At 43.1% G+C, this 22,260-nt stretch overlaps 1 protein-coding gene across 10 annotated transcripts in view; it reads right to left on the bottom strand.

Annotated features, from left to right (window-relative positions):
• cln8 (CLN8 transmembrane ER and ERGIC protein) overlaps positions 1-21,991 on the bottom strand; it is a 50,138-nt gene extending 28,147 nt beyond the window's left edge. For 4 of the 10 annotated variants that reach the window (XM_069885196.1, XM_069885193.1, XM_069885198.1 and 1 more), the window contains exons 1-2: positions 21,874-21,943; positions 20,449-20,512 (exon numbers count right to left, since the gene is read on the bottom strand). The gene's annotated coding sequence lies outside the window, so the exon portion shown is untranslated. Of the gene's footprint in view, positions 1-20,448; positions 20,513-21,283; positions 21,456-21,873 lie in introns of all 10 variants that reach the window. The other 6 variants (XM_069885194.1, XM_069885195.1, XM_069885199.1 and 3 more) reach the window with 4 other exon arrangements.
• Between the last annotated feature and the right edge of the window lie 269 nt (positions 21,992-22,260).

The following is a 22,260-nucleotide window of genomic DNA, read 5'->3' as shown; positions in this document are numbered from 1 at the left end:
AAAGTGCACGGGATCAGAACCTACAAGTTCTTGGGACTCCTTGCATCAGAAGATCACTCCTGGAGCCAGTGCATCAAGGCAACCATGAAGAAGACACACCAACACCTCTATTTTCTAAGGAGTCCAGAATCTGACCATGACTTTCCAAATGTGTATGAATCCTATCCCCAAGTATTCTCTCCATTTGTTTTCCTACTATTAATGTGAGATTTACCTGCCTATAACTTCCTGGATTATCTTTTTATTCCCCCCTTCTTTAACAAAGATAAAATATGAGCTACTCTCGACCTTATCTGTTGCTAGTTTGGATACAAAGATACTTGTCAATGCCCCAGTCTCCTTACTCACCTCTTTCTTTAACCTAGGATATATCCCATCAGGACCTGCAGACTTACTACTTTAAGTCCCAGCACTACCTCATCAGTGAATACTGATGCAAAGTTCCTCTGTCTCCAAACATTAATCCCCCTTGTCTGTGAGTGATCCCATCTTCTCCCTAGTTTTTAATACAAGAATCAAGAGGAATGTATGAAAAGGTAACATGTAAAAATTCTCAAGGCTGGTGAATGTTAGGAAATAAAGGTTTCTTTAATGGTCAACCTCAAATCCCAAAAATATGAGTGATCTGCAGGGCTGTTACGACAAGAGTGACGAGGGGACATGCTGTACTGCTTTTCTGTGGACTGAGTGTTGATTACAAAGGTCAGTGGCTTCACTCCATGTTGTAGCCACATTGTGCTTCAGCTACTCTATACAAAAATAGCCCTACACTATAATTTCATCTTGTTAATGCTGCCTTCCTGCAGTGGTTATTCAAGCCTTGCTTTATCTCCTATCTGATGCCCATAACCAAGGCAGGGACTTCATTCCTATTTGCTAAGATATGCAGAGGACCCATATAGATGATGAATTTATGATAACTCAGCTCTTCTAGTATGAAAACTATCAAGAAGGAAGACAAAGCTTTAAGTAGCGGTCTTCAAAAAAAATTGTGGAATCAATGAGATCCCACCCATAAAAATATTGCGGCACTGCTGGAGCTCCCCCGTAGGGTCCTACCACCCATCCTACTGCCATCAACTCTGTACAGGCTTTAAATGGCCTATTAAATGAGCTGGTTTTATTTAAAATCCTGAGACCACAAAATCTGGGCCAAAGTGGCAGCGCCTGTGTCTGGCAGCAGCAGCCTCAAGGGGTTGTAGACTTGGAGTGGGGGGGGGGGGGGGGGTGGGGAGGGGAATGGACTGGCTTAGGGCACCAGAAAACGGGGAAATCACACCCTGTTTGAGAAGGAGAGAGGGGAAGACCCCAAGAATGGTGACCACGGTGGTGGACCAATGATGCGCTCTGTGGCTGAAAGACACACATGGGTGGCGAGCTGTTGGCGACTCGTGGCTGCTCATGAGAACAAGGTATCAGAACCTGGATTCAAGAGGATGCTGAGGGCAAGGAAGGCTTCTGAAGGGCCCTGGGTGATGAAGGTTTCCTCATCGTGTCAGAGGTTTAGAGTTAGGCTTGGGGTACCAATGGTTTGAACTGGTATTGTGTGGTTGCAGAGGGAGTGGGAGTGCTGGAGACGAATCCAGGGACACTCAGTGACTCTGGGGCGACTCTCTTTTGCTTCTCTTTCTCTGACTATACGGGGTACCGGGCAATGCTAATGGCGAGTCTTTGTCTGCTTTATGGACGAGAGAGGTCTGGAGGGTTATGGGCCGGGTGCAGGTCAATGGTTCTAGGTTAGAGTAGGTGTTCGGCATGGACTAGAAGGGCTGAACTGCCCTGCTTCTGTGCTGTAATGGTTATGCAGACTAAAGGCAACTTCATGTAATATTACTTTTCTGTTTTACTACATGACAATAAAGAGTATCTGATCTGATCCAAGAGCAGAATTCTGGACCAAAATAGCACTTTTTAAAATCTCACACTGAGGGATTATATTAGGGTCAAGAAAACATTTGGGATGGGTGCATTCATGGAAATATTTGGAAACTAAGCTGTGACCCATTCAGGCTAAACAGGTGAAAGAAAACTGATACATTTTTCAGCTCCCATAGCAACTCACATCAGCTGTCGAGATTTGTCTGAGAGTCCATCTTTATGCCACTTTCTTTGCACCCAAGATGGTGGTGCCTGTGATCAGCAGCAGGCCATGAGGGGTTGCAGACTCTGGAGAAGTGGGGAGACCACCCCCCCCCACCTCGGACTGAGAAGGAGAAGCAGAGGAGACAACCAACCCACAGGACGGTGGCCATGGTGGGGGACCAGTGAGGGGTTCTACAGCTGAAGGACACACACAGTCAGTAGGCTGTTGGTGTCTTAAGGAGATGAACTCACGCAGGCTGAGGGCTGCTGGAGATTGTGGTCAAGGTACTCACACCAGGCTGTGGACTGCTGGAGACTGGCTCAAAACTGGTTGAAGGGGCACCAGGTCTCGAAACTGGGATGCGAGAGGGTGCTGAAGGGTTCCTGGCCGTGTCGGAGATTCGGATCTGGAGCTTGGGTTGCCAACTGTTTGGACTGAACTCTGTGTGGTTGCGGAAGCTGCGGGAGTGCTGGAGGCAAATCCATGGAAACTACGTGACTCTCGGGGAGGGGGGGGGGATCTCTCTTTTGCTTTTCTTTCTCTGACTGAGCTTCAGGCAATTTCTACAGACACAAGGCAATTTTGTGTAAAATGACACTTTTATGACATGACAATAAATTGAATCTTGAAACTTGAGTTTGTTTCTTCTGTCTGTTGTTCAGATCGTAATCAGATAATAGAAGAGTAGAATTTAAATGCAAGTAAATCAAAGACAGGCATTGTTTGAAACATAGAAACATAGAAGATAGGAGCAGGGGTAGGTCATTCGACCCTTCGAGCCTGCTCCGCCATTCAACGAGATCATGGCTGATCTTAAAGTTCAGTACCCCGTCCCCGCCTTCTCTCCGTAACCTTTAATTCCCTTATACTGAAGAAATAGATCTAATTCCCTCTTAAATATATTTAATGAACCTGCCTCTACTGCCCTCTGTGGCAATGAATTCCACAGATTCACCACCCTCTGGGTAAAGAAATTCCTCCTCATCTCGGTCCTAAATGGTTTGCCTATTATCCTCCAACCATGGCCTCGGGTTCTGGATTTTCCCATCATTGGAAACATCCCATCTGCATCCACTCTGTCCAGTCCTGCCAGAATTTTATATGTCTCTATGAGATCCCCTCTCAATCTTCTAAACTCCAGCGAGTACAATCCCAATTTGCACAATCTTTCCTCATAAGTCATTCCTGCCATTCCAGGTATCAGCCTGGTGAATCGCCTCTGCACTCCCTCCATTGCAAGAACATCCTTCCTTAGATAAGGTGACCAAAACTGCACACAATACTCCAGGTGGGGTCTCACCAAGGCCCTGTACAGCTGCAGTAAGGTATCCTTGTTCCTATACTCAAACCCTCTTGATATGAAGGCCAACATACCATTTGCCTTTTTAACCGCCTGCTGTACCTGCATGCTCGCCTTCAGAGACTGGTGTACAAGTACCCCTAGGTCTCTCTGCACTTCCCCATCTCTTAATCTATTGCCATTCAAATAGTAATCTGCCCTCCGGTTTGTATTACCAAAGTGGATAACCTCACATTTATCCACATTGTAGTTCATTTGCCATGTATCTGCCCAGTCCCTCAATTTATCCAAATCACACTGGAGCTTCCTGACCCCCTCTTCCGTGCACACAAGCCCTCCTAGCTTAGTGTCATCTGCAAATTTGGAGATATTACATCCAATCCCCTCATCCAGATCATTAATATAAATTGTGAACAGCTGGGGTCCCAGTACAGATCCCTGTGGCACCCCACTGGTCACCGCCTGCCACTCAGAAAATGAGCCATTTATCCCAACTCTCTGTCTTCTACCTGCCAGCCAGTTCTCAATCCACATCAATACTTTGACCCCAATCCCATGAGCCTTGATTCTGGAAGCCAGTCGTTTATGCGAGACCTTATCGAAGGCCTTTTGGAAGTCCAGGTACACCACATCCACTGGCTCTCCCCTATCTATTTTACCTGTCACCATCTCAAAGAATTCCAATAGATATGTCAAGCACGATTTACCTTTTGTAAATCCATGTTGACTCCATCCGATCCCTTCTCTGCTAGTCATATGCTCCGCTATTACATCTTTAATAATGGATTCCATCATTTTGCCCACTACTGATGTAAGGCTCACCGGCCTATAATTCCCCACTTTTTCTCTACCCCCCTTTTTAAATAGTGGGGTAACATTAGCTACCCTCCAATCCATGGGTACTGATCCTGAGTCTATCGAGTTCTGGAAAATAATTCTTAAAGCATCTGCTATCTGAATGGCCACTTCCTTAAGTACCCTAGGATGTAGATTATAAGGCCCTTGGGATTTATTTGCCTTCAATCCCATCAATTTCCCCAAGACCATGTCCTTAGAGATACTGATTTCTTTCAGTTCCTCCCTTGCATTAGTCTCTATGTTTCCCAACATCCTTGGGAGGTTATTTGTATCCTCTCTTGTAAAAATAGAACTAAAGTAAGAATTTAATTGGTCTGCCATTTCCTTATTCCCCATTATATATTCCCCTGATTCCGAATGCAAGGGACCTACTCTGGATTTCACCAATCTTTTCCTCTTGACATATTTTGGATAGAGGACAAGGTCCATTGAGGAAAAAGAGATGGAACAAGTTGAAATGAGGAGTGATTGGGTGACTGGCAAGGACAGGCCAGTGATGGACACACAAAATATTCCATAAAATGACAGCTTTGTTTTTTCCAAACATGACCAAAGAGCAAACATAATAAAAGAACACAAGGAGAAAATGGCTACCTGGCCCCTTTAACCTGCCCCTCCATTAAAAAATGTATTATGTCAACCTGGAAATTAGAAGACAACTTTTTTTTAAAATTTTTTATTTTTCACACTATAAACCATATTGACCAAGATACATACAGACATTCTTTTTCTTGAATATATAGTGTCATTTTCTCCCCCTTTTTCCCCCCTCCCTTCCCTCCCTCCCTCACCCCCTTTCCCATTTATTTGAAGTTCAATCTATAAGATACATTAAACCCGTTAAACAATGTTGTCACTTAATAAAAATAAACAAGAAATTTTACTGAGTCCATTCTTTTCGTTATCTTCTCCTTCTGTCATTTTAGGTGGTGGAAGTCCACGGTAGGATTTCTCTATTGTATTTCATGTATGGCTCCCATATTTGTTCGAATATTGTGATGTTATTTCTTAAATTATATGTTATTTTTTCTAATGGAATACATTTATTCATTTCTATGTACCATTGTTGTATTCTCAAGTTATCTTCTAATTTCCAGGTTGACATAATACATTTTTTTGCTACAGCTAGGGCTATCATAACAAACCTTTTTTGTGCTCCATCCAAATTGAGTCCAAATTCTTTATTTCTTATATTACTTAGGAGGAAGATCCCTGGGTTTTTTTGGTATATTGCTTTTTGTGATTTTATTTAATATCTGGTTTAGATCTTCCCAAAATTTTTCCACTTTCTCACATGTCCAAATTGCATGAATTGTTGTTCCCGTTTCCTTTTTACAGCGAAAACATCTGTCTGATACTGTTAACCACTTACAGCACAGAACAGGCCAGTTCGGCCCTACTAGTCCATGCCGTAGCAAATCCCCACCCTCCTAGTCCCACTGACCAGCACCCGGTCCATACCCCTCTAGTCCCCTCCTATCCATGTAACGATCCAGTCTTTCCTTAAATGTAACCAATGATCCCACCTCGACCACGTCTGCCGGAAGCTCATTCCACATCCCCACCACCCTCTGCGTAAAGAAATTTCCCCTTATGTTCCCCTTATAATTTTCCCTCTTCAATCTTAAACCATGCCCTCTAGTTTGAATCTCCCCCTTTCTTAATTGAAAAAGCCTATCCACATTTACTGTCTGTCCCTTTTAAAATCTTAAACACCTCTATCAAGTCCCCTCTCAATCTTCTACGCTCCAGAGAAAAAAGCCCAAGTCTGCACAACCTTTCCCTGTAACTCCGACCCTGAAATCCTGTCAACATTCTCGTGAACCTTCTCTGCACTCTCTCTATTTTGTTTATATCTTTCCTATAATTTGGTGACCAAAACTGTACACAGTACTCCAAATTTGGCCTCAGCAATGCCTTGTACAATTTCATCATAACCTCCCTACTCTTGAATTCAATACTCCGATTTATGAAGGCCAACATTCCAAATGCCTTCTTCATCACACCAGCTACCTGAGTATCAGCCTTGAGGGTACTATTTACCATAACTCCAAAATCCCTTTGTTGCTCTGCACTCCTCAATTGTCTACCATTCAATGTATATGACCTATTTAAATTTGCCTTTCCAAAATGCAGCACCTCACATTTATCTGTATTAAATTCCATCAGCCATTTCTCAGCCCACACCTCCAGCCTTCCTAAATCACCTTTTAATCTACGGTAATCTACCTCACTGTCCACAACACCACCAATCTTTGTGTCATCCGCAAACTTGCTTATCCAATTTTCTACCCCTACATGCAGATCGTTAATATATATAACAAATAATAGTGGACCCAGGACCGAACCCTGAGGAACTCCACTAGTCACTGGCCTCCAATTGGACAAACAATTTTCTACCACTACTCTCTGACACCTTCCATCCAACCACTGCTGAATCCATTTCACTATCTCCTAATTTATACCTAATGCCTCCACCTTTTTTCCTAACCTCCTGTGGGGAACTTTGTCAAAAGCTTTACTAAAGTCCAAATAGACAACATCCACAGCTTTCCCTTCATCAACCTTTTTTGTAACCCCCTCGAAGAACTCAATCAGGTTTGTCAAGCATGATCTACCCCTGACAAAACCATGCTGATTACTCCCTATCAATCCTTGTACCTCCAAAAATTTGTAAATAGCATCCCTCAGAACACTTTCCATCAACTTGCCCACCACAGACGTCAGACTTACAGGCCTATAATTCCCAGGTTTGCATTTGGACCCTTTCTTAAACAGAGGAACTACATGCGCCACCCTCCAATCCTTTGGTACCACCCCCGTGGCCAGTGACATCCTAAATATCTCGGTTAATGGCCCCACTAACTGTCCACTAGCCTCCCTGAGTGTCCTAGGGAATATTTTGTCCGGTCCGGGAGATTTATCCACCTTTATCTTTTTTTAACACAGCCATCACTACCTCCTCGGTTATCCTTATATGCTTCATGACCTCCCCACTATTTTTCTTTACTTCAACTGGTTCAACATTTTTTTCCCTAGTGAATACCGAGGCAAAGAAATCATTCAAAATTACCCCCATTTCCTCAGACTTCTCACTCAGCCTACCCTAGCTATCTACAAGGGGTCCAATTTTATCTCTCACTAATCTTTTACTTTTAATGTACTTATAGAAACCCTTTGGATTTATTTCTACTCTGTCAGCCAAAGCCTCTTCATGCCTTTTTTTAGCCTTTCTAATTTCTTTCTTAAGATTCCTTCTACACTCCTTGTAGTCCTCCTTCAACTTCTCAGTTCCCTGCTCTTTATACCTCTTGTACACCTCCCTTTTTCTCCTAACCAAATTTCCAATATTCCTCAAAAACCAAGCCTCCCTATGACTTTCAGCCTTTCCTTTGATCCAGACTGGGACATAACTACTCTGTACCCTCAAAATTTCTTTTTTGAATATCCTCCATTTTTCATTAACATCCTTACCTGAAAATATCCTGTCCCACTCAATACTCCCCAAATCCCTTCTTATTCCTACGAAATTTGCTCTTTTCCAATCCAGAACCTCAACTTTAGGCCTCTCCTTGCTCTTCCTTAAAACTACCCCAAAACTAACAGAATTATGGTCACTAGACCCAATTGGTTCTCCAACATTAATGTCCGCTACCTGATCTAGCTCGTTCCCTAACAGGAGATCCAGTATTACACCATCCCGAGTCGGTTCTTCTACTAACTGATTTAGAAAACAATCCTGAACATATTTAACGAACTCCAGCCCATCCAGCCCTCTAACCGTATGGGTATCCCAATCAATGTGTGGGAAGTTAAAATCTCCCATGATCACTACCCTATGATTTTTACACATATACGTTATCTCCCTACAAATTTGTTCCTCTAATTCCCTTGGCCCATTTGGTGGTCTGTAATACACCCCTATTAGCACCCTCTTGCCTCCTCCACCCCTCAATTCCACCCAAACAGCCTCACTGGTCGATCCCTCCATACCATCCTGCCACCTCACGGCAGTAATGTCCTCCCTAACAAACAGAGCAACTCCTCCTCCTTTTTTACCCCCTGATCTATCACATCTAAAACAAATGTATCCCGGAACATTAAGTTGCCAGTCCTGCCCCTCCTGTAGCCAGGTCTCACTAATTGCCACAATATCGTGACCCCAAGTATCTATCCATGCTCTCAGCTCATCTACCTTGTTCACTATGCTTCTTGCATTAAAATATATGTATCTCAGAGAATGACCCTCACATATATTCTCTTTTTTATCTTCTACCCTAATCTCCATCCTACCTTTCTTATCTTTTTTATTCCTAGCTAGGTGGCCATCCTCCATGGACACTGCTCTAACCCTCTGTTCCCCACCCCCCTGCCAAACTAGTTTAAACCTATCCCCACAGCTCTAGCAAATCTACTTGCCAGCACATTGGTCCCCCTCCAGTTCAAGTGGTGTCCGTCCCTCTTGTACAGGTCCGACCTTCCCCAGAAGAGATCCCAATGATCCAGAAATCCCATTTATTTAACTTTTGAGCTGTGATGTATAGTCTGTGTATCCAGTTATATTGTATCATGCGTAACCTCGTGTTTATTGTATTTCTCTTAGTTCCGGAGCATAGCTTCTCCCATGTTTCATTCTTTATGTTTAGATCTTGTTCCCATTTTTGTTTAGATTTACGTTTGTTTCCTTGTTCTCCTTTTCTTGCAGTTTGATGTACATGTTTGTTACAAATTTTTTAATTATCATTGTGTCTGTAATCACATATTCAAAATTGCTTCCTTCTGGTAACCTCAGACTGTTTCCCAATTTGTCCTTCAAGTAGGTTTTCAGTTGGTGGTATGCAAACATTGTATCGTGAGTTATATTATATTTATCCTTCATTTGTTCAAAGGATAATAATTTATTTCCCGAAAAACAATTTTCTATTCTTTTGATCCCTTTTCTCTCCCATTCTCTAAAGGAAAGGTTATCTATAGTGAAAGGGATTAGTTGATTTTGCGTCAATATTAGTTTTGGTAGTTGGTAATTTGTCTTATTCCTTTCTACATGAATCTTCTTCCAAATGTTGAGCAGATGATGCAATACTGGTGAATTCCTACGTTGCACCAATTTTTCATCCCATTTATATAGTATATGTTCAGGTATCTTCTCCCCTATTTTATCTAGTTTTAATCTGGTCCAATCTGGTTTTTCCCTTGTTTGATAAAAATCTGATAGGTATCTTAATTGTGCAGCTCTATAATAATTCTTAAAGTTTGGTAGTTGTAAGCCTCCTTGTTTGTACCATTCTGTTAATTTATCTAGTGCTATCCTCGGTTTCCCCACTTTCCATAAGAATTTCCTTATTATTTTCTTTAACTCCTTGAAGAATTTCTGTTAGGTAAATTGGTAATGACTGAAATAGGTCTTGTATCCTTGGGAAAATGTTCATTTTAATACAGTTTATCCTTCCTATCAGTGTTAGTGGTAAGTCTTTCCAATGCTCTAAGTCGTCTTCTAATTTTTTTCATTAATGGATGATAATTTAGTTTATATAGATGCCCGAGATTTTTATTTAGTTGTATACCTAGGTATCGCATTGCTTGTGTTTGCCTTCTAAATGGTGATTCTTTCTTGAACTTTGTGAAATCCGCATTATTCATTGGCATTGCTTCACTTTTATTTGTGTTGATCTTGTACCCCGATACTTCTCCATATTCCTTCAATTTCCTATGTAATTCTTTTATCGATATTTCTGGTTCTGTTAAGTATATTATAACGTCATCTGCAAATAGACTGATTTTATATTCCTTCTCTTTTATTTTTATCCCTCTTATTTTATTTTCTGTTCTTATCAGTTCTGCTAGTGGTTCTATAGCTAACGCGAACAGTGAGGGAGATAGTGGTCATCCCTGCCTTGTTGTTCTGCTTAAGTTAAATTGTTTTGATAGATATCCATTTACTGTCACTTTCGTCAATGGCCCCTTATATAATGCTTTAATCCAATTAATATATTTCTCTGGTAGGCTGAATTTTTGAAGTACTTTGAATAAATAATTCCATTCTACTCTGTCAAAGGCCTTCTCTGCGTCTAAAGCAACCGCTACTGTTGGAGTTTTATTTCCTTCTACTGCATGAATTAAGTTAATAAATTTACAAATATTGTCCGTTGTTTGTCTTTTTTTAATAAATCCAGTTTGGTCTAGATTTACTATTTTTGGTACATAGTCAGCCAATCTGTTTGCTAATAGTTTAGCTATTATCTTATAATCTGTGTTAAGTAGAGATATTGGTCTATATGACGCTGGTGCTAGTGGATTTTTCCCTGTCTTTGATATTACTGTAATTATTGCTGTTTTGCATGAATCTGGTATGTTTTGTGTTTTTTCAATCTGGTTGATTACTTCCAGGAGGGGAGGAATTAATAAGTCTTTAAATGTTTTATAGAATTCTATTGGGAATCCATCCTCTACTGATGTTTTATTGTTCGGTAGTAGTTTTTTTTAAATATCTCCTGTAATTCTTCTATTTCAAATTGTTTTATTAATTTATTTTGCTCCTCTGTTTGTAATTTTGGTAGTTCAATTTTAGTTAGAAATTCATCTATTTTGTCTTCTTTCCCTTCATTTTCACTTTGAATTCCCTGAAGTTTTCATTGATCTCCGTTGGATTATATGTAATTTGTTTGTCCTTTTTTCTTAATGCCAATACCATTCTTTTAGCTTGTTCTGTCTTAAGCTGCCACGCTAGAATTAATTAATGCTGAATGAGATGAATCTTGCTGAAACTGTTCCTGCTATTCTGTAGAGTTCCAGAAATATTTAGCTGGAAATTATATATTCTATTATAATTTTCCATTATATCTATCTTCTGAGCTAACAGCTCCTGTGTTTCTTTAACTTTTTTATCAGATTCTTCTAATTTCTTTTTTAAGTCATCTCCTTCCATTTCTATGGCTGTTTCTCAATCTTCCACCTTGTCTACTCTTTTTCCTATATCTGTCATGATCATCTCTAATCTATTCACTTTTTCTTCTGTACTTTTTATTCTTCTTTTTATTTCACTGAATTCTTGTGACTGCCATTCTTTTACTGTTTCCATATATTCTTTAAAAAAAAATATCCATGTACTTGCCCTTCCCTTCATCTTCCATTTCTCTGCGTTCTCCCTCCTCTTCTTCTGAGTCCAGGATCTGTGTCTTTTACCTCTGTCTCTTCTGATTTTCTTGTTGGGTTGTTTATTTTATTTTGTTGGGTATTTTTGGTCTTATTTTTATTAAAAGTGTCTTGGTGTTGGTCATCTTTCTCTGAGTTGGTCATCTGTTGTTTCTTTGATTTCCTATTTTTATTCTCTTCCTTCTTGTTGTCATTGTTTTCTATGTTTTCCTGTTGTTGTGTGGTACTTGTCTGTTTCAGCTGTGGAGATTTACTCCTCAGCTGGTCCCCCCTCCCGTCAGTGTTATTTTTGTCTTGCGCATCGCGCATGCGCGGTTGCGCACTTTTGTTTGGCTCCGTGAGCCATTTTTGTAGTCCTGAGTTCGGGGTTTCTACTGACCTCAGGGAGCGGGTTTCTCTCTCCATGGCGGGCCTCCTCGTACCGGTAAGGCCTTCACCTTCCTCCTCCGACGTCCTTCCTTCTTCTTTTCTTCCCGTTGTTTTTGGTTTTTCTTTCTTTGCTGCCATTTTCTCCACACTTTCACTTTCAATTTGTTATGGTTTCTGTGTTAGTGCCTTTGTTTTTTCTCTACCTTTTTTTTACTTTTCTGGAGAGGACTGGAGTTCCCCTACCGGCCATTACTCCATCACGTGACTCCTCCATCAAATTAGAAGGCAACTTGAGAATACAACAATGGTAGATAGAAATAAATAAATGTATTCCATTAGAAAAAATAACATATAATTTAAGAAATAACATCACAATATTGGAAAAAATATGGGAACCATACATGAAATACAATAGAGAAATCCTACCATGGACCTCCACCACCTAAAATGACAGAAGGAGAAGACAACGAAATGAACTGACTTAGTATATAAAAGTAAAAGATAAAAAATTCTTGTTTATTTTTATTAAGTGACGACATTGTTTAACGGGTTGAATGTATCTTATAGATTGAACTTTGAATAAATGGGAAGGGGGGAGAGGGAGGGAAGGGTGGGGGGAAAAGGGGAGAAAATGACACTATATATTCAAGAGAAAAATGTCTGTATGTATTTTGGTCAGTATGGTTTGGAGTGTGAAAAAAAAATGCGTATGGCTGATTTCCTCTGACCTCATCTCTTCCTTGCTCTCAATTCCCAAAAATGTTACTACCTTCATTGTAAATAGTTTTAGACTGAGCCTCTGGGGTAAAAAATTCTGAAGATTTCCCCCCCCAACCCCCCTGCCCCCCCCCCCCCCCCCCCCCCAGCATTCAATCATTGACTGGCCATGTAATCACATAAAAGAGTGTCTGATCCCAAACATGCATTTCCAGCTAAATATTTCTGGAACTCTACAGAATAGCAGGAACAGTTTCAGCAAGATTCATCTCATTCAGCATTAATTAATTTGAAATTAGACTTAAATGTTATTTTGCGAGTCATCTTTCAGCTAGGCAGATGGTCACATTTCAAACTCTCTACAAAAATATTTGAAGCATAATAAATGATACTTTCTTGAAGTGCAACCATCAAAAAAAGGAGAAAAGGCTCTGATATGGAAATCTGGCTTGATGGAAACTTGCTCATAAATTTAAATTTAGACATACAGCACAGTAACGGGCCATTTTAGCCCACAAGTCCGTACCGCCCAATTTACACCTAATTAACCTACACCCACCCCCCCCCCCCCCCACCGCCCCGGTATGTTTTGCACAGTTGGAGGAAATCTGAGCCCCCAGGGAAAACCAACACAGTCACGGGGAGAACAGAAAGCGCAGGATTCGAACCCCTGTCCCGATGCCACATGGTGTTTGCTACTGCTGTCCTAGGAAAAAGGTGCTGGTTGTCCACCCTACCTAAGCCCATCTCATTTTCGTCACTCCAAAGAGAAAAGCCCTGTGCAGTTGAAACTTCCACTTTTAAAATTGGGTACTTTGTCAGATTTTAGTTACACTGGAAACTACAGCCAAATGAAAATCCTTGCATACGATTTAAAGATATTAACATATTAATTGACAAGACTGCCTTTTAAAAGTTCCAATTACACATGTCCAAGGTAAACTGAGTCTTAAATCTCTGAATACACAAAATTGCTGGAGGAAGTAAAAGGCTGTTAACATTTCGGGTCTGAGCCCTTCTTCAGGATTCTGGTAGATTCTCCCCCCAAAAAAGGTGGCCGGGCAGGGGGAGGTGGGGAACAGACTAACAGATAATAACAATGGATGATATAGTGGGTGGGTAGAAAAGAAAGCTGAGGTGAGAAAGAGAAAGATCACTGAGAGGAGAAGGAAGGGGTGGGAGCTGGAGAAAGGGAGACAAGAGAGGCAGGGAAAAGGAGAGACTGCAGGAGAGGGTTAACGGAAATTGTTGAAGATGATATTGATGCCGTCTTTTTGGAGACTGCAGAGATAGAATACCAGGTAAGATTCATTGCTTCATTTGGATGGTCTGTTTGGGGCCCCAAGTACTGGTGAGAGAGGAGGTGCCCTACCCGAATACGAAATGCACATTAGCAAATTGACACAAGAAAATTCATAAACAAAGCACATAATTTTTCATCATTTTAAAGTTCTCCTTGTATGTTGGTGCCAACAGATAACCTCACATCAGAATGTGTAATTCCTTTGGAAATACACATGATTAAAAAGACCATAGAAATGAAAAGCTGATGATACTGGAATCTTGAGCGAGAACTCAAAAGGACAGATAGTATCTGTGGGAAGTGTTACGAGCCTAGAGGACCCCAAAACCCAGCAACAAAACATATTCACCAAGACAAATGGTTACTTAAACAAAAGTTGATTTTAATTATCTTTAAACATGAAAACAGAATCACGCTTTAACTTATCACTATTAACAACTGACCTAACTTAACCCCTTTCTAATTCCAAATCTGGATCCTTTATCAATGAGAAATTATTTTGCCCCAAAATGATGACTGTCCATTTCTACTCATGGATACTGTGTAATGTGTGTGTAAGTTCAGGAAAGTTCTTTGGTTCACAGTCCAATCTCACTTCTCATTCCTCCAAGTTCACTGGTTGCAGGCAATTCTTATACTGTGCACAGAATTTAACATTTATGAAGTTCACCAGGCTTTGGTGCTTGAAAGGTACATAGTTACTGCTCAGGAAGGTTTTCAGAGAGAGAGAGAGAGAGAGATGTTGTATGCTGGACACCCACAACTGATTCCTTTTAATCAGAAACTTCAGTGTCTTGCTGAAGAAACTTGCCCCCTCAGGGTTCTCCAGATGATAACCTCTTTCTTTCAGGTCATCACAGAGTTCCTTTCTGTTTCTCTTATTCCAAATGAAACATTAGACAGCCAGTCCTCTCCTCTTGCATGACCACAAGGGCTTTGACCAGGCTGAACTAAGCACTCATAACCTGTCTTCCAAATGGGGTTTTCCACAAGCTTGCCAGCTTGTCCTGTTCCAGTCCCAGCTGCTGCTGCTGACTGTAAAAACTGCAGAACGGATCTCTCTCTGCTTGTAAAACCACATGACCCTCCTCGAACAGCAAGTTCCACTCAAGATAATCTGCAACTCCCACAAGTTCTTTCATCTGTTGCCTTTTTGTAAACAATTCATTAGTGATGTCTCTTGGGCACTCTCCAAAGCTTTTGCAAAGGCTCTGGAGCCGACATGTCTCACATGAGCAGAGTTCCAGTATTTTAAATAAGATCTGTTTTAAAGTGTTTGTATGTGACCTACAGTAATGAAAAACCTGCCCCAATTTATCGCCCAAAAACATATCTATATACAAAACAAACACAACATAATCTGTCACAGTAGAAATAGTCAATGTTTCAAATCTGGATCCTTTATCAATGAGAAATTATTTTTCCCCAAAATGTTGACTGTCCATTTCTACTCATGGATACTGAGCTTAATTGAGATACAGAGCACGGAAATGGCCCTCTGGCCCATAAGCCTGTGCTTTCCAAATAGCAATCAAGATACTGAACCCCATGACTTTGGAAGGTGGGAGGAAACCCACACAGACAAGGGGAGAACGTACAAACTGCTTACAGACAGCGGCTAATTCAAACCTGGGTCGTTGACGATGTGAAAAAAATAATTATATTTGTGGGAGGTGAGTGCAAATGCAGCTTCTCAATGACCATGTCAAGTGGCTGGAGCTCAGGAAGAGCTTGGATGCCAAGAGCACTGAAGGCAGGAGTTTAAGTGAGATAGTCACATGCAAGATGCAGGCAACAGGTGTGACGATCAGGGAAGGAAGTGGGGATTAGCACAGTTCCCCTGTGTCCATTACCTCTCAAAATAATATATTGTTATATTGTTTTGGATACCATTGTGGTTGGGGGGGTGGGAAATGCATTGGCCTTCCAGAAGAGAGCAGCTGAGAGGTCTTAAACAAGAAAGTCTTCAGATGTTTTTCAATTAATTTGAGTTGCTCATTCAAAATTATTTTGTCATGAACTCTAAAATTAGTCCGCAGCCTGTCTTTAGCAGTCTTGCTAAATTGATTTGGATTAATTGGGTGTTACTTAGTGAGAAGTCAAGTCCAAGAGCTTTAAGGTGTGTAAGAAAACAGGCTGGATGCAGAGTCTGATCACTTATCTCGTACTGAGACCTCGGACCCTCTCTTGGTCTCTGCCATTAGGTCAAAGACTGCAGAGACAATTCACCAGTTTCTCCAGTCAGCAAGTTAAATGATGGGGGGTGAGAGCAATGCACAAACGTGCTGGAGAAACTCAGCAGGTCACCCAGCATCCACAGGAAGTGAAGGGGAACTAATATTTCAGGCCTGGGCCCTCCGTCAGGGATAGGTTTGCCTCCCAAGATACAGGCAGAGAGAGATCAAGATGGGAAAGAGTTGCCAGAGATGGACCAAGTGAATTTGAGGTCAGGGTGAAAGTGGGCATCAAAGTGGATAAAGTTGACAACCTCCTCACAGTGGCAGGAGGCAGCACCAAGGTCAATGTTACTGACATATAACGGAGGAAGAGTTTATGAGCTTTGCCTATGTAGGGTTGCAGCACGGATTGCTCCACATAGCCAATAAACAGTCAGGCATAGCTGGGACCCTAGCCTGATACTGGGGCTTGAGCCCGCAGTCAAGAGTCAGCAGAGGCAGCCTAATCCTCGTCCACTCGCCGTCTGAGGGGGCCATCTTTATTTCTTTTCCTTTCTTCTCGCCTTTACTTTTTTTTGCAAGATGGCACTGGAGCCTTTGCATGGGATGCTAAAGGAAGCGTTTCACTGTCATGTAATGCACATGACAATCAACAAACCCGAATCTAAACACTGTTTTAAGACCTAAAATCTGATCAAAACCATTGATAATGATCCCCGTGCTGGTATAAGGATGGTAACAGAGACATACGCTTAGCCTGTGGAAGTAGGTGCCCACAGGTTGTCACTCATTGCATGGCGCTGTTTGCTTTAAGGTTCACAATGTGTTCGTGGGATGGCCCGGCCACACTCACAATGCTCGGGTGTTAGCCAACTCATCCCTTTACAGGAAGGCAAAGGATGCAGATAGATATCTGTTCCCACAGGAAGTGCGTATCTACACCACAATGGGCTGAAAGAAATGATTTGGTGCACCATGACACACGTGCACAGACAAGAATGGATGTTAAATGTGAGTAGTGTACATGACAATCAACAAACCCAAATCTAAACACTGTTTTAAGACCTAAAATCTGATCAAAATTATTGATAATGATCCCCATGCTGGCATATTGGTGCCTGGTATTTACATACCTTGGAAAAATGCAATATACAAAAATACTCCTGTTGCACTTTTGAAGTACACATCCATTATCTGCTGAAATACGCTGACCAAATGGAAAGTTTGCAGATGCTGGTGTTGAATACAACACACTGGGGCATACACAAACGTGCTGGGGAAACTCAGAAGGGCATGCAGCATCTGAGGGAAGGGTAATCAATGTTTCAGGCCTGGGTGGATGCCTGAATAAAAAGGTGGAGGGAGAGGGAAGAGCAACATGGCATGCGACATGGACAACTCGTGACCAAAGATTGCCCTCAATCTGACATAGCTGACGTCTAGGAGAGGGTGACAGTATTTATAAGACATGAAGTGGCTGGAGTTGGTGCAAGGGTTTAGGGTTTCACACTTGTGGACCCTTGGGATCTCTTCTAGGGAAGGTATGACCTGTACAAATAGGACAGACTGCATCTGAATTGGAGAGAGATCAATGTCCCAGCAGGCAGATTTGCTGGAGCTGTTGGTTTAAACCAGATTGCCGGGGGGAGGGGGAAATGGAAACTAGAGTATTCTGTCAAACGATGGTGATGGCGAAGTATTGGAGACGGCCCTACAGGATGATGTCCACGGCAGAGGAGCAGCGAAGGGCTCAACAGCTGAAGGACCCACATAGGCTGCGGGCTGCTGGTGACATGTGGTCGAAGGACTTGCATCAAGCTGCAGGCTGCTGGGAGCCTGGTATCGGAATTGGGATTCAAGAGAGTACTAAGGGAAAAAAGGACTCCCAAAGCTTCCTGATCATATGGGAGGTTTGAATCTGGAGCTCAGGTTGCCAATGGAGTCTGTGTGGCTGGAGGAGAGCTGGAGGCAAATCCATGACACTCAGCGACTCTGAAAGGACTCTCTTTCTCCTATTGGGCCGTCAGGCAATGCTCCTAATGACTGCCTTATGGCAGCCAAAAGTTGAAGTATATGATGTACATTACATTCTTACTGTATTATTGCGTGCCAATAAAAGGAACCTTTGAACCTTCATTCTCTCAACTGATTCCATTAATTTCCCATCTTAAATGGAAAACCTAATGGATTCAGAAACCAAACCTGCAGCACTTGGCCAGTGCCACAAGTTTTTACTGCTCTTCCCACCACATTTTCCATTGAACAAAATTACCAAACACTTTCATCCACTGTCCCACATCAGGCCCTCACCAGTCATCCGGTCAAGCACGATTCCAGCATGAATTGTCCCCGTCACCCAAGACTCCAAATCAAGTGTTGGTCCAGTTGGAATCGGCTCCCTCAGGAAGCTGTGCACCAAGGCCAAAAGTTTTGATTCCTCACGGCTCAACCACTTAAATAGCCAATCCAACACAGCTTTTAGCTCTGCAACAAACTGATCTTGGTCATTTAGGCAAATAACAGCAAACTCAATTCTGAAAAAACTTTCCTCTCCAGCTGGCATTCAATGTATTTTCAGTCCCACATTAGGTTTTACTTCCTCGAATGTTTAGTGATTACAGTAAATAAAGCTAGACAAAGGAGGAAGCAGCTTGCCTGAAGATTTTAAAAAAAGATAGTGCTCCAACTGAAACCCATGATAATTCTCTCTTTGGTGCTTTAGGATGGACAATGATATCAACAGAAGCAGTTAAATTTCGAAGTGTAAGTTCGACCACGTGGCCATTTTGGTGGGAAATACATGGTGAGGGGTGCACTGTCATCAAAAAGGTCTGGTCCCTAAAAGCTTGATGCTTTTCTTCAAACACTGGCATGGCAAGTAAGACCACACGTGGAAAACTGCGAGCAGTTTTAGGTCCTATATCTAAGAATGAGCTGGTCTTGGAGGGTCCAGAGGAGGCTTACGAGAATGAGCCTGGGGATGTGAGTATTAACATACGAGGCTCTGGGCTTATACTCACTGCAGTTTAGAAGAATGAGTGGCGGGGGAGGGGGTGGGAATATCATAGAAACCTATCAAAACCTGAAAGGGCTGGATAGATGTGGAGAAAATGTTTCCAGAGGCAGGAGAGTCCAGAACCAGAGGACACAGCCACAGAATACAAGGGTGTCCCTTAAGAACAGAGATGAGGAGAAATTTCTTCAGAGACTGTGGAATTCGTTGTCAAAGATGGCTGTGGAGGACAGTCACTGGGTATGTTTAAAGCTTCGAGGTTATATGTGAAAGTTTAAGGCTGCTTTTATTGTCACGTAATAATACATAAAAATGTAATATACACCGACTTTTGTCTGCATAAAGACATACAAAGAGTTGCCATCAATGTTGCACAGTGCCCCGACCAATTAAAAAAGAGAGTCCCTTCAGAGGTACTGAGTGTCCGTGGAAACGCCTCCAGTGCTCCCACAACTTCCACAGCCACAGTCTCCTGTACAAATGGCAGGCAGCATGAGCTCCAGGTCGAAACCTCCGATACTAACATGAAGCCTTCAGCTTGCGAGGCACTTCAGAAACCCTTTGCTCTCAACACCTGCTCAAATCCCAGTTCTGACACCTGGTTTCTATAAGCCAGTATTCAGCAGCTCGCAATCTGTGTGGGTTTTTCGACTGTGTCGCCAGAAGCCCGCAGTCCTTCAGCCGCTGACCTCACTCTAGACTCCTTCCCCATGCTTCTCCATCTCAACATGGAGGCATTCTCCCCATATCTGGTGCCTTGCACTGCTCCTCAGGGTCTGCTTCCCTTGTGGTACACTGCCCAGCAGAAGCACTGTCATCTTGGGCACAGTCCTCCATGGCTACAGGATTTTAAAACACCGTCAGCACCCTCAACAGACTGTTCAAAGCCTGTGCGTAGCCGTTGGCAACTTAATTAGGCAGCAGGACCCTACGGAGCTCCACTCGTTGCTTTCCTGGGTCCGCACCAGAATTAGCGCTGCTGTTGCAGCAGCTCCAGCAGAACCACGATTTGTTAAAAGTTGGGGTGTTAAAGATTACGGGGTGAAGACAGGAAAATGGGATTGAAAGCAAAAATACATCAGTCATGATTTAGATGGTAGAACAGTCTCGATGGGGGTGGGTTTAATTCTATTCCTACACCTTAAGCAATCCCTTACAAATCACAGAGCACCGATGGCATAAGGAATACTTAAGTTAGTGGAAAGAAAGAGGTTGAGAACCACTGCATTACAGAGAACATTTACCAGGATGCTGGCTGGATTGAAGAAAGGTTGAGTGAGCTAGGGCTTTTCTTTTTGGAGCGACGAAGGATGAGATGCGACTTAAGAGGCATAGGGAATATTTAAAGTGGTATGTGAGTGAAAAGAAAAAGGTTGAGAACTGCTGCTCTAAGTAATCTGAGAATGTGGTTAAAGGAATGGCAGACGGAACTTAACTCAAACAAACTTTGGTTGGTCAAACCAGGGCAGGACTTACTTGAGGAGCAGAGTCCCAGGTAGTGCTGTTGAACAAAGAACTTGGGGTATTGGTGCATACTTCTCTGAAAGAGATAACACAGAACAGGGTGGTGAAAAAGCATGTTTGCTTTTAATGCATATGTAAAATGTTGGATCGGCAGCATTTGGGATGAATGTTGGTTGGCACACAACATGAAAGAGAAAATGGAGATCCAGAAGGTGCAGTAAAGGTTCACAAAGATGTTGCCTTGATTCAACATTCCTTTATTGTCACCCCAAAAAAAGTCAACTTTTGCCAGCCGTAAAGGCACATGCAGAGGCGCTCTCACCAATAAGGGAAAAAGCAAAGGAGTGTCCCTGAGATTAAATTGGCAAGATCTGTTTATCCTGAAGCAAAGGAGGATGAAGAGGTGTGATCAAGGTTATGTGACAGTGGTGGGGGAGGTAGGGTACATAGGAGTAAGAGTCGGTGTCAAGAGGAGTGTGTAGGGGTGGAGATAGATGGGTTATGGGGTAGGATGTGCAGGGGGAGGGCTTTGCTGAGTTTAGCCGGTGCAAGGGGGCATGGCTGTGTTTGGGTGATGGGGATGTAAGGTAGGCTGAGCATGGGTGATGGCAGAGGAGATTATCCTACAGGACGGTGACCACGACAGCAGAGCGGCGAGGGGCTCAGCGGCAGAGGGACCCATATACAGGGTGCAGGCTGTTGCCGACCAGCGTACGGGGGTCCTGCACAATGCTGATTCATTGGAATCAGGTATTGGAGCCAGGATTCAAGAGGGTACTGAGGGCAAGAAGTGCTCCCAAGGGGCCCAGGGCACCAAATGTTTCCTGATTATATCAGAGGTCTGTACCTGGAGCTTAGGTGGCCAATGAATCGATCAAGAATCCGTGTGGCTGCAGAGGCTGCGGGAGCTCTGGGGGTGAATCCACTGACACTCAGTGTCTCTGAAGAGACTCACTTTTGCTTCTTTCTCTCATACTGTAAGGGGCGCCGGGCAACAGTGATGTGACTCTGCCTTGTAGCTGGTAAAAGTGAATTAATGTATGGTACATATTTAATGTATTATCATAGAACAATAAAAGGAACGTCAACCTTGAACCTTGATGGGCATGGACTCTATATGAGTGATGGGTGGGGGGGTGATGTGGTGATGGGTGGGGGGGGGGGTGAAGGGTGGGTGGGGTGCTGGGTGCCAGGGTGATGGGTGGGGGGGGGTGATGGGTGGGAGGGTGATGGGTCGATGGGTTGATGGGTGGCAGGGTGATGGGTGGGAGGGTGATGAGTGGGGGGGGAAAGAGCGCACTAGTGGGGAATGGAAGCTGTGAGGGAGGAGGTGACTGATTGGAGTTCCTCCCTCCCACCCACCCCACCCCGGTCGCTGCCCCGACCCGCCCGCACCCTCGGTCCACGTCCCAATCCCCCGTTCAATGCGCCACTCACCGACCATCCCCTCAAACCTAACTCCTTCATCGCCGCCAGATGACGTTACCTACCACGTGACTCGCTCGCCTGACCGCGACGATCCTGGCCGTTCTCTCATTGGCCGCCGCTGCCGTCAATCCACCACTTGGGCGAGGGAAGCGCGGGGCTCCAACTGATATGGGGTGGGCGGCCTTTATGACGCTTGCGAAGCTGATTGGACAGACGAGACACCTCCTGTTGGCCTCCCACTGCTTCAACTGTCAATCATTCTGCTTCACCTGTCAATCATTCTGCTCTCCCAAGGCTCATAGGGAGGTGAAGCCAGTGTTCCCTTTCATGCACCCCTGCCATCCACAGCAGTTGGAGAGACAACGAATACCACATCTGCAGCACTGCGTTAAAACG

This window comes from Narcine bancroftii, chromosome 6, assembly GCF_036971445.1.
Source record: "Narcine bancroftii isolate sNarBan1 chromosome 6, sNarBan1.hap1, whole genome shotgun sequence".
Lineage (NCBI taxonomy): Eukaryota > Metazoa > Chordata > Chondrichthyes > Torpediniformes > Narcinidae > Narcine > Narcine bancroftii.
The sequence above is the reverse complement of the archived record's forward strand: the minus strand, read 5'-3'. Positions and strand labels throughout refer to the sequence as shown.